Source organism: Aplidium turbinatum, chromosome 13, assembly GCF_918807975.1.
Source record: "Aplidium turbinatum chromosome 13, kaAplTurb1.1, whole genome shotgun sequence".
Classification (NCBI taxonomy): domain Eukaryota; kingdom Metazoa; phylum Chordata; class Ascidiacea; order Aplousobranchia; family Polyclinidae; genus Aplidium; species Aplidium turbinatum.
Genome location: NC_137484.1, coordinates 7779655 through 7792857, shown reverse-complemented (window position 1 = coordinate 7792857; position 13203 = coordinate 7779655). Strand labels below are relative to the sequence as shown.

General features: G+C 39.8%; 1 pseudogene; it reads right to left on the bottom strand.

Annotated features, from left to right (window-relative positions):
- Positions 1-13003: 13003 nt before the first annotated feature.
- LOC145782650 (U6 spliceosomal RNA) lies at positions 13004-13100 on the bottom strand (annotated as a pseudogene).
- Between the last annotated feature and the right edge of the window lie 103 nt (positions 13101-13203).

The window sequence follows — 13203 nt, the reverse complement described above, 5'->3', positions numbered from 1 at the left end:
GCTATTATTACGTGCTTGCAACAAACAACATAGTCTGCCCCGATAACTCAGTTAGCGCGTGACTTCTGGAACGAAGAAGCTTCAAGATCCAGCGGCGTTCGAGAAAATGTTTGATGTAAAATTTGTAGTTTTTTCTGTGGGTGTTTAAAAATAAATATGTATATTTGGCTATGATTCTCCGCTTTGTGCGTTTATAGTAGAATTAGAACCAGTTTAAATTTTAAAATAAGCATTAGGCGAAAGCATGCTGGATTGCTGGGTGGTGCGCAAAAAAGTAATAGGCTATACTCACACTCTATAAAAAGTAACTACCGGTATTAAAATATTTGTTTGTGGTGTAATGAAATTTTTGTCTTTAAAACAGCTTGCCATCGGCCACAGACCTACAATCCGAGTGCAAGTGTTACAAAGATTGCTACAGCCTACAAAGCAAGTGATTTGCATTTGATGGCATAGTTCAGGGGTCGGCAACCTACGACCCGCAGGCCGGGTTCGGCCTGGTCAAGCACTGGCCCGAGACATTTCGTTAGTTATTAATAGAACACGGCCCGTAGTCTCGTTTGCAATTTTATCTTCTAATTAATGTATGAATTTCAAACAACTTATGTGGTGATAAAGCTATGAAATGTTGTAGCCGTGGAAGCATTTCGTTACATGTTGGAATGTTGTGTAGCTTTGCGGATGAACCTATACTGAGCCGTTTTATATACGATTATTATGAAGATATAAACATTGTAATGTAACCTTAGAGAAAATAAGATTAACAATAAAAAGTAAAAATAGAAAATGTATGAAACGTGGAAACTATTGAGAGTAGCTAGCTGTGAAAGTATCCTTGCTACTGTAGTTAGTTACGTAGGCAGATTCAGTTTTTAAGTAAGTTACAATAGTCTCCACTTATTAAGCCCACCTTTGGCTAGGACGATTTAGGGATTATTAGCGGGGACGATTCTCTGCCACTCCGATGCATTCAGTAATTCGGACTGGACCAACTTGGGCTTAAGCGGGGCTACTGTATCAGTAAAGTGCAAACAGGAGTTAGTCTGAACACTGAATGAGACTGTACACCAGTAAGGTTGTTTGATTGTATTTTGAGTAATAATAATAATGTTATGGTTTTATTTATTGTCGCTCTACAACAGCTAAGGTCTTTTAGCGACAGGGCTCATTTTTAATTTGTATCAGGTTTACGATGTTATCACATTATTACCCGACTCATTCTCACTGCGCTATGCAGGATAGAACACAATCGGTACCGTTTTTAAAGTCTTCGGTTTGACCCGACCTGGAATCGATCTCAGATCTACCAGCACCAGAGCCGAAGGCGAAACCATTCGGCCACTGAGCTGGTTTGTATTTTGAGTAGTTAGTCCCGTATTTTGAGTAGTTAGTGTAAAGTCCCATACACAGTGTTATAATATATTGTTTTACGTTATTTCTACGTACTTTGTTTCTGTACTGCTCCTTGTTCTAATGATTACTTCGTTGGCGTGTTTTGTCCTTCTGGCTGTTCTCTATTTTGTGTTGCTTGTTGTTGTGAGCTACCTGCCTTCATTTTTAGTATGTTTTGAACCAGCTCAGTGGCCGAGTGGTTTCGCCTTCGGCTCTGGTGCTGGTAGATCTGAGATCGATTCCAGGTCGGGTCAAACCGAAGACTTTAAAAACGGTACCGATTGTGTTCTATCCTGCATAGCGCAGTGAGAGTGAGTCGGGTAATAATGTGATAACATCGTAAACCTGATATAAATTGAAAATGAGCCCTGTCGCTAAAAGACCTTAGCTGTTGTAGAGCGACAATAAATAAAACCATAACATTATTATTAGTATGTTTTGAGTTGGGGTGGCTGCATTTTAAGTTGGTTAAAACTTTATGAATAAAATCATCTTTAGTTTCATGACAATTTAACCAACTTAAAATTTTCAACTAAAAATCGCAAAGGATGGAGAGGTTGTTAAAACCTCAGCGATTAGACATTGAGCCTGGCAATGTACAAGCGGCCAGAGAATTTAGACACTTGCCGTTAGACTACTTGCCGTAGCCGCCGCCCAAGTAGAGTGTCCATCATTATTTTCAAGTGTGAAAGATAATTGCAAACCCGTAGCGACTAAATCTCGGAGGTACAGTCACAATGACTTAAAATTTATCGATTCAGAAGTTAACAATTGGCTTGCTGAAGGAATCGTTCAGCCGAGTAATTCGCCATGGCGTGCTCAAGTAGTCGTAGTAACAAATCCTGAGTCTGGACGTAAAAGACTTTGCGTCGATTACTCGCAAACAATTAATCTATTTACTGAACTCGACGCTTACCCCATCCCCCGCATCGAGGACATCGTGAACAGTCTTGCACAGTACAATAGTTTTGCGACTTATGATCTTAAATCAGCATACCACCAGATTCCTTTGCTTGACCAAGATAAACCTTATACTGCCTTTCAAGCTGGTAGAAGATTATTTGAATTTAATCGCATGCCATTTGGTGTTAAAAATGGTGGCCCAGTATTCCAACGCATAATGGACAACGTTGTTGCTTCGGACAAACTCGAAAACACGTACGTGTACTTTGACAACGTCATCATTGGCGGTCGTAATTCTGAAGAACTAGAGAAGACCGCTGCAAAATTTCTACAATCCATGAAACGACGTAATATGACGCTCAATAATAACAAAACCGTCTATGGTGTGGAGAACATTAACATCCTGGGTTACTGCGTAGGAAATAGACAAATTAAGCCCGATCCTGAGCGTTTAAAAGCTCTTTGGGATTTACCACCACCCACTTCTAAAAAATCGCTACAGAGAACAATTGGGTTGTTTGCCTATTACGCTAAGTGGGTTCCGGGCTTCTCTGACAAAATACGAAGGCTAAAGGGAGTTGATGCCTTTCCTCTAAGCACGTTACAAATAAGCGACTTTCAATTCCTCAAAGAAGCTATTGCTGATGCATCCCTTCAAGCAATTGATGAGAACTCACCGTTTACCGTAGAATGTGACGCATCAGATGTAGCAATATCGGCTACTCTAAATCAAAGTGGGCGACCGGTAGCATTTATGTCTCGGTCATTACAAGGGAGCGAGCTACACTACCCTGCCATGGAAAAGGAGGCTACGAGTATTATTGAAGCCGTAAGAAAATGGTCCCATTTTCTGATTCGAAGGCATTTTACATTAATTACAGACCAAAAATCAGTAGCTTTCATGTTTGACAGCAAGAAGTGGACCAAAGTCAAAAACAATAAAGTGCTATGTTGGCGCCTCGAACTGGCATCCTTTTCTTATACTATTCGTTACCGTCCCGGCAAAGACAATACAGCACCCGACGCTTTGTCGAGAGCATTTTGCGCAACGGTACCTGCTCGAAACATTAAATGTTTGATGGATATTCATAAAGAATTGTGTTGCCCGGGTTTAACTCGTTTGTTGCAAACTTAGATTTTAAGGGCCCCTTACCATCATGTTCTCGTAATATATATATATTGTGTGTCATTGATGAGTATTCACGATTTCCGTTTTGTTTTCCCTGTGTTGATACGTCGTCTGGCACAGTAATCAAGTGCCTTTCTCAACTGTTTGCAATGTTCGGTACTTGTAGTTTTATTCACACTGATCGAGCCCAAAGTTTCATGTCTAGGGATGTTAAACAATTCTTGTTGGAAAGGGGTGTAGCTGTGAGCCACTCAACACCCTATCACCCGCAAGGCAATTCGCAAGTTGAACGTTACAACGGAGTAATATGGAAGGCGATACAATGTAACCTCAAGTCATTCGGCCTGCCTATAAGCAAATGGGAAAATGTCCTTCCGAACGCCTTACACGCATTGAGATCGCTACTGTGTACATCAACAAACTCTACCCCGCATGAGCGATTCTTCAACTTTTCTAGACGGTCGTCACACGGGAAGTCCCTTCCTGATTGGTTAAGCACTCCTGGCCCAATCTTACTGAGAAAGTTTAACAGGTCTAGCAAACACGACGATCAAGTCACGAAAGTGTTCTTAACCGAAGCCAACCCGTTATACGCTCGGATCAAATACAGCGACGGCCGAGAGTCTAACGTGTCTCTAAGAGACTTAGCCCCGCATCCTGCTAATAATACCCCTTACGGGGATATTGTGGATTCTCCTCAATCATCGGAATATATTGTGGATTCTCCTCAATCATCGGACACAGAGGAAAAGTCATTCACACCGAGTGATAGGTTGCCTTGCAGTGGCGCTTCACCGGGAAATAATTTCGATCAAGTCGAAGAAGTTGTTCGCGACCAAGCGATCGACTGCGATCCAGCAATCAATCCGCAATCAACAACGACTGGTGACCTAACCCGATCAAGCCTTTCCAATGAAAATCCAAGAAGATCGTCTAGGTCCACCAAAGGGGTTCCTCCCGTTAGATATGGGGATCCCATTACCTTTTAGAGTGGGTAAATGTTATAATATATTGTTTTACGTTATTTCTACGTACTTTGTTTCTGTACTGCTCCTTGTTCTAATGATTACTTCGTTGGCGTGTTTTGTCCTTCTGGCTGTTCTCTATTTTGTGTTGCTTGTTGTTGTGAGCTACCTGCCTTCATTTTTAGTATGTTTTGAGTTGGGGTGGCTGCATTTTAAGTTGGTTAAAACTTTATGAATAAAATCATCTTTAGTTTCATGACACACAGTGTCGTTAAACAATAACTAGCCTAAATATAACGTTATCTAAAGTTTGTAGACAGCTTAAAATGATAGCAAAAACGTAGAAAGGTTGATGCCAAGCGCCAAGATTTTAATGGTAATTTATGTGGACGGAGAAATACTTTTTTTATATTACACTTTGATCGACTTCGATGAACCTGCGTGCTTAATTTGCAATAAATGTGTTGCTGTCAACAAGGAATACAACATCAAGGGTCATTATGAGTCAAAGCATTCGGACTTTTTGAAGTATAATGGCCAAACGACAAAAGATAAAATTAACCGCCTTAAACTCAGTTTGGAAAAACAGAGTAGCAAGTTTCAACAACAGAGCATTGGATTAGAAAAGAACACTCAGGCAAAGGGGGAGGCCTTCGATCAGCAGTGCTCTACCATAGGCTGTCTAATTATGATGATGATGATAAAACAAAAGTTTTCAGCATAAGCCAGTGAAATATATCCCTTGGACAAATCGTATGCGTTGGTGAGGCGAATTAGTTTGCAGAATAAACTTTTACACGAAAAGATTTTTTAGCATTGAATCTAAATATCAAAATTGAAATCAAATTAGCTTTCAAGTCCAGGTCTTCAACTTATGCTTGTTTCTTCAAAAAGCTAAACATTGCAAGCACAATCCAATGTAATCATTTTCAGGGTTCAAGATCCTTATTTTTGATATAAAATGGAGATGAAAATCTAGCATCGTAGCCGAAAAATACATGTAGGAAATGGCTCTAGAATAAAACGTTTTGGATAGTTTGAGGGGTGCGCCACTGAAAAACTAAAAACTATGCGTCATATGATACAAAGTCTACACTTCATGTAAATTGTATTGCAGAAATGGAAATTAATAATTATTTTACTTACAAACTTCTTCCTAAACTTTTAGTTGACTTCCTATATTTTCATCAACGGTTTATTCTTTATAACCAGATTGATCAGACGTTCCAATCATTTGGTTTCTGCAAACATATGCGGATCTAGAGAAGAACAAACAGTAAAAAAGCTAAAGATGTCTTATACTTGAATCCAAGCATCGGGGGATGAAAAGATAAGGTTCTCTTTGTACTAAGCCATCGGCGCTAACGAGAGTGGGGCGACCGGTTCCTTTCTCTCGGCCACCTTTCTTACATCAACTATGCCCACCCAATTTACTACACCCTGGGTACAGCCAGTGGCGTAGCAACGCAATATGCCGCCCTTGGATTTTTGCACGAAACGCCGCCCCTACCCCCCCTGACACCGTCGTAAAAGCTAATTAAAATTCCACACAACAGAAGAATTAAAGCAGTTTTGTTTAATTTTATTGAAAGTTCAAAATAAAACCACTTCTTACTCAGACGGCTGAAGGATTCTTTGTCTCCTTTAATTAATTGCTCGCTGGAATGGCCCTTCTTTATTCTGAAACCTTTCGGGCCCTAGTTTGATTATCTCAACTCTCATGTTATGAGTTAATGTTTCTGGTCAAGTAGTCACATCGTTATGAGAATAATAGATAGCATCTGTTTTATCTTTATCTGACAGTGTTTCATTCACAGGCTTTCAATGACCACTTTGTTATTGTTTTGCTAGAGGTAGCCTGCACTTCTTCTTCCGTCTCAATTTGATGTTCGGTACCGTAGAGATTTACTGTGCTAATCTCTTCTGTTTTGTTTAGCAGAGGTAATTTTTACGAACTTCAAAATGGTAGCTTCATTCTTTTTAGTTCCTCTTCTCTAGCTTTCTTTTTCTTTTTAAAAAAATCTTCACTTTCTTTTACTCTCGTCATAGGCAAAAATTAACTTAAAAAAATTGCAACTTAAATCTTGTTCTGGAATCTGCAGCACATTAGTTAAAAACAATTACCATAATTGCAAATTTGCTGAGTTAAGCTAAGTGATCTATTTGCAGAGGTGGGCACCCGCTACTTTGAAAGTAGCGCGCTACCCGCTACCGCTACTCGGACAAAAGTAGCGCGCGCTACCGCTAGTTCTACAGCTACTTTTGTCTAAAATGACACTAGGAAACACTCTTCAAGTCCCTAGTGACGCAAAAATGACCTTAAAAACGAATGTTATCATTCGTTTACACTGTCATTTTAACGTCGTTATAGAAAACATATTTTAAGGGAAATTTATTGTTACGCATCTTTCAAAAACACGACATATCAAAATGAAAGTCACTAGGTCCTGTCCGCTTTGGCTTAAGCACATCTTTTCCAACAGAGAAAAGTCTCTCAAACGCAGCACTGGAAAGAATGGGGGTGTTGTATTTAATGAACAGATGTTTTAACTCGGTATTCGAAAAGCTCAAGGACTTGCTCCTGTCCGAAAAAAAGGCGTCAACAATTGCTGCTTCCTTAATCTGCACCGACGTTTCACGGGATGGCGCCAACACACCAAAAAATTCATCCTTGGAATCGTGACTTGTGTTGGTGTCACTCTTGTCGGTATCAACCTGGCTTGATGTCTCCCGCAACAGTCGACGCAACGACCGAAACTTTGCAACCAAACCGATTATATAGCTGCTTGACCACGCCAATGTTGCTAAAAAACGAGTATTTTTTTCATTTTAAATTAAAAAGTAGCGGGTAGCGGGAGTGCGACTGAAAAAAAGTAGCGCCTCTCCCGCTACCGCTACTTTGGAAAAAAATAGCGCCGCTACTGCAGCCGCTACTGCAGCCGCTACTCCACCTAAAAAGTAGCGCGCTACTGCCCACCTCTGTCTATTTCAGACCTGAAACTTTAAACCTTTCACTAACCTAACTAGGGTTGTAAAAATACATTTTGTGTAAAATACACATGTGTAAAATACATGTAAAACACAAGAAAAATACATCGACGGAAAAATACATGTATTTTTCGTATTAAATTAAAACTTATTAAAAGCTCGCGTCATGCTCCGGCAACAGCGTAATGGCAGGGAGCATCCGCTCGCTACGCGAAGTTCTTGGTCCTTGTAGGTCAGTGGTTCCCAAACTCATTGTCGCGACCCAAACGAGGATCGCGAGGATGCTTCTGAGGGTCGCGGAATGGTAGGCCTCAGGCCCGTAACTAGCTTGGAGCAGCAGGGGGGGCAAAAAGTGTTCTAGAGGGGGCCCAACTTTTACCTTCCGTATCATGTACGAAAACGACGTTTGTACACAATGTGGGTACATTTACGCAAGAACATTAATCGTAGGCCTAATACAACGTTTACATTAGACTAGTTTATCATAGAAACAGTCAGTGGCGTAGCCAGGAATTTTGAAAGGGGGTGGGGGTTGACGGCCGACGGGCAAAGACCGACGGCGTCTTCGCCAAAGGCGACACCCAGCAGCGGGGGGTCTGGGGGGCCTCCCCCAGAAAATTTTGAAAAATTACTTTGAATTTGGTGCATTCTGAAAGCATTTTCAACAAACATGTGGGTATAAATATTCCTGTAAAATGGTGCTGTCCGGTGGCATAGCAAAAGGATAAGATCATGTTTTCTAGGGCATTTTTCGGTAATAAAGCTAAGTCTCTATGTTTTCTTGTTGCTAATTCCTGGCTGAGATATTTGAATGTTTGGTATTGGCAAAACTCGCTCTTTTAATGCAGTTTCGTTTAAAATTAGGCAAACTTTGTTTTAGAGACAACATTCTACCACACCCTTAAACACACAATGTTTACAATTAAATAACACAAGAAAATTGAGTATAAAACTGAAAAGTCAGCGAACAGAGCTAATTAACATAATTTTTTCCAGGGGGTGCCAACATTTTTGCAGGGGGGGCTTCGCCCCCCCTGCGCCCCCCCTACTTACGGGCCTGGTAGGCCTACATAACAACGTATACAAATGAGGACTTTTACACAATCCAACCATTCCAACTGCGGATTTTAGAGCCCTGTATATTATTTTTAATCAACGTTTAGTGATTGTACTTAATACCTTACTTGCAATGGCCTTATAGTCTTCTACAGATATTATATATTGTGATGTCACAGGCGATCTAGGTCACAATTAGGTCATTGTTCTATTGCGGACATGTGTAACCGCCCACCATGTTGTTCTGAGTGGCCCACGTGGTAGGCTACTCAGCATAATGTTAGTTCACTTACATCAAAGCAAGTTTAAGGTTTAGGGGGTTTATGTAGAGCTGAAGCTTTGTGATGTAAGAATGCTGCCTTGCAATTTCGCAATGCGAGGTTAGCACTTAGAAGCTGTATGGAGTTGTACAGTACCTACAAAACTGTACAGTACGTAGCTAGAGATTTGTTGGTGCTAATTGCTAAATAGGTGCTGTTGGATTTGATTTCCGCGTGTCGTAGGCTACTCGCAAGTAGACATAATTTTCACTGTAAGTAAAAGCATCATCACGGTAAGTAGACAAAATTTTCGGTTTATTTAGTTATAAAATACGAAAAATACAGAAAAAATACGAAAAATACATGTATTTTACGCACAACCAAAAATACAGTATTTTTACAACCCTAAACCTAACCCATCTTCACACATGAAGATGGAGGAATCCCCTCTATCTACCACATACAGATAGTAAAAGTGACAGTTGACTCGATGACCTCACGGTCTATTCCTGTCTCCTCAAAACCAACCTCTCATACGAAAGAAGAAGAAGCATTGAAATAAACTTAAAACTAATCTGAACTTAACTACCAAAGCTAAATTGACTGAGCAATGCTATAGCTTACAAGTTACCGACATTCCATCATTACTTCAACAGCATGAATATCATTAAACCGTCACAAATACCACATGGTGAGGCACAATCTAAAAAAGTTGCAAATTAGATTATAGGCATAACTTGTTTAGTTTTTTGGCTTCACGTAGATCAGTGTTAACTTAGGTCGTTTAAGTCTGAGTCTCTCCGAGAATAAATTAATGTGACTGTCTTTGTTCGTTTAAATTTTAAAACGTTATCACATTTTGCCGCCCTCTAGCAACGTGCCGCCCCTGGATTTATCCACAAGATCCAATGGGTAGTTACGCCACTGGGTACAGGTAGAGCGAACAGTAGTTGATCCCTACTAAAGCAGAAAAATAACTTTCTTTAAGGTAGTAGACTATTTGTAAGATCGAATTATTGTGTACACATTATTGTGTTCTTTCAGAAAAATAATTTCAATACGATTCCTAATGGAAGAAAACCGGTTCCATAACATAAATTAAATCTTATTGAAATACTATTGTGAGTGTTAGCCTGGTCAAATGTTTTAAGGTTCAGACTAAGGAAAAAAAGCTATTGATTTATTTTCTTAGTGATATTGCTTTCTGTATTAGGTAGATCGCATGGGCGCCGATCGCTCTCTCAAACTGGTGGGGACATGTACTAGGAAAGGTAGGAAGGGACGACGAGCGAAGCGAGCTAAATAGATCGGGGGTCTGTTCTGATAAACAAACAAAAACAGTAGATACAAGTCTAATGCAATGTAGAGCTACATCGTATTACATATATTTCATCAGAAATATCAACAGAAATATATAGCTCTATATAGGCTACTTTTTAATTGTCAATGTCAGCAACAGCACACGTCCAAACACTCGGTAACGACTTTCCGGCAAATTAAAAAAAGTCCTTGGAGAAGTCCACGGAGATTGATCTAATTTAAAACTTTGCTGTGCACTTGGCAGAACATTGCATGATTTAGCTGTTTTTGTGTTATGTTAGATCGTAACTGTAGTGTATTGAAATTTGATTATTATGTTATGCTTATGACCGGTTACCAGAATATCTTTTGGGCAACCCTGGCAAGTAACCCGGAGGTACATTCTGTTGTCAGTAATTAATCACAGTGGAAGTGCATGTTATTTCTGTATATAATACACCAGTAAACAGACAGAATATGACAGTAACCAAGTTTTAACACGTCGCAAAGTTGAAAATGACCGTTCTGCTGAACACGAGCTGGCTGGTGAAATGAGCAAAAGTCGTACAAAAAGTTCCACCTGCAGAAACATTTGTCAAACACCGGATGGCATCTTCTTGAATATCATTCGAAAACCTTCCACCGACTTTCCATTCCTCACATAAAACAAAAACGTTGTTTCCTCCTTGCTCCTTTCAATAGATTTTAAACGTCTGACTAAAAAAATTGTGACATTCGATTAATATTTCATCTTTAAGTTATAAAAATAATGTAAAAAGATGGCGGGAACGTGTAAAAAGATGGTGGGGACATGAAAAAGATGGTGGGGACATGTCCCCGCTGTCCTATAGGGATCGGCGCCCATGGTAGATCGCCCATTTGAGGAAGTGTCATAGTACCAGATCACCTTTTTCAGTTGGTTTTTCCCATTTTTGATCATTATTGTGTTCTGTTGAAATTGCCACCTTAAGGCTACTTGGTAGATCCGCTCTAGCTGCGAATGTTTTCGTTAGTCATTGTTTTTTCTCGAGATATGAAAAAGACCAAGGTAAGTCACAAAAACGTTTGTTACAAAAGAGAAACCACAATTTCACGGTTGCATAAACCGCGCATTGAATGTTGTCATCTGGTTTCAGCGTCAAGTTAAATAATTCCAGATTAAATCCACATGTTTACAAGAAATGCGGTAAGCTTAAAACAAACATATCTCAAAAGGCAGTTTCGATTGGTTTTGGACCAACCAGTACGGAGCAGTGACTCAAGCTAGGCTTTGGCTGAAGCATAACGTACGATATTGTCAGCATAGCAAATTCTGTGATGATGTCATATCGTGCTAGTCGCTACTGCACTCGGTTACATTGCTTGTTGAAACAGTGTGGTGTGTGAAAGAGCTTAAAAGTGTTCTGTTCAGCAGAGTTATTTTTAAAGTGGTAATTTTATTTAAAGAACAGTAAAATACCGATATTCTTTTTTACACTTAATTTCTTTCATTTTAAAAGACGACGATAGTCTTGCCAACAATAATCCGTGCCGCCCACAATCGTCTCTGCTCACCTACAATGGCCTTCAGCTGTGTGAAGTCCCAGAGAAATATCAAACATAACTCGTTTTATTTCCAGGCATTCGAATCCCGACAAAACACGAATAAATGAAAGTAAAGTCTTGATAGAACCGGATCATCATTTCTTCCAACTGCAAATGAAATGTCAAGTTGTGTTATTTTTGTCTTTCGAGGTAGGCACTGGATCACTTCGACCTTTAGTGTTTAAATTTTCTCATGATTACGAAATCTTTATCGAAATCAGTGTTTTCCAATCGCTAGTCTGAGAAGGTTGGTTGGTTGGTTTTGAATCTTTATCCTCGGACTGACAAAGCCTTGATAAGTTATTCCTGGCAGTTTCTCATATAAGCTTACTTGTAATATAGAGGCTCTTGACGCAGGGCCGGTTGCCAAGATTGGTAGAGTGAAGTTTCCGATTGTTGAAGTGTTGTTGAATGTCTGTCGGCTTTGCTTTTTTGTTTGTTTGTCTGCCTGCAATACAAAATTGTTATGTGTCTAATCCCTTTGTCTAAGCAAGAAACCTGCTGCACTTGGTTTCACGTGCACATACTATAACCATTTAATTTATTAAACAGAAGAACTTGTTAAGACGAAGTAACTGGCTTGCATAGTTGATAGCTTGTTGGTTGACTTCCTCTTCTCTATCCAATGATGGTTCTTAGGTTGTCTATCGTACAAAAACCTCAAGCTATTATAGTAACTTCATTCGAAAAGTAGACTTGATATTCAGTTTTGAGCTTCGTGACTAACTACAGGGACAAGGTTTGGTGCAGTAGACTAATGCGCAAGTTTTCAAATTTCAGTAGCCTACTTTATTCATGTGATTGTTCTGCATACAATGTCACATGTTTTCACTATGCTGCATTGAAAATTTATGATCTTTGACGATCGTTTGCCTACCACAGGGGTCACCAACTGGCGGCCCGCGGGCCGCATGCGGCCCGCCACGCTGTATCGCTGCGGCCCGCGGAAGGTATCAGCGTACAAGTATAACCCAAAATACTTTTCTTGAGGAGTTAAAGAGCACATGGCAAAAAATACTTTCCGGAAAGCATATTTTCGCTTTGCGTACGATTCCACCGACCGACAAATCAGATTATAGTTCTAGGTGGGGTTTGCTTAAAGCTATTCCAGTGCGATGTCCATTGTCCAGTCACACTGTCCCAGTGGTTGATTAAAACGTCTGTTTTCGAATTTCGAAAATGTCTGTTAGCATAGGGTTGCTTATTTTAAGCTTGCAAATGTCATGTAAACACTAGTGTGCGTTTCACCGTGATTGTGTTTCACGAGCAGTATTCTCTTTGTGCAAGTTTTTGTTGGCAAAATAGGTCGGTGTGCCAACTCAATTTATAATAAATTGGCAAAATATTATATATAAATTTAAAGACTTTTTGTGATTGTATTATGAAAATATTTAGCTTAGTACCACTGCAAAATGTTTTTTTTTTAAAGAAATATGGAACGCTTCACGATTTTGCGTGTCATCCTTGCGCAGAGACCATGCTAATTTTCTCTGTATCGTTCCAATTTTAGTATATGTAGGCTACTGCCGAAGCAAGTAGGCTACTGCAAAAATGTTGCAACAAATTCTCGCCACGCTGATAAGCATCGCAAGTGACAGTTGTCTACAATAAAAGAAAGACGGTTTTA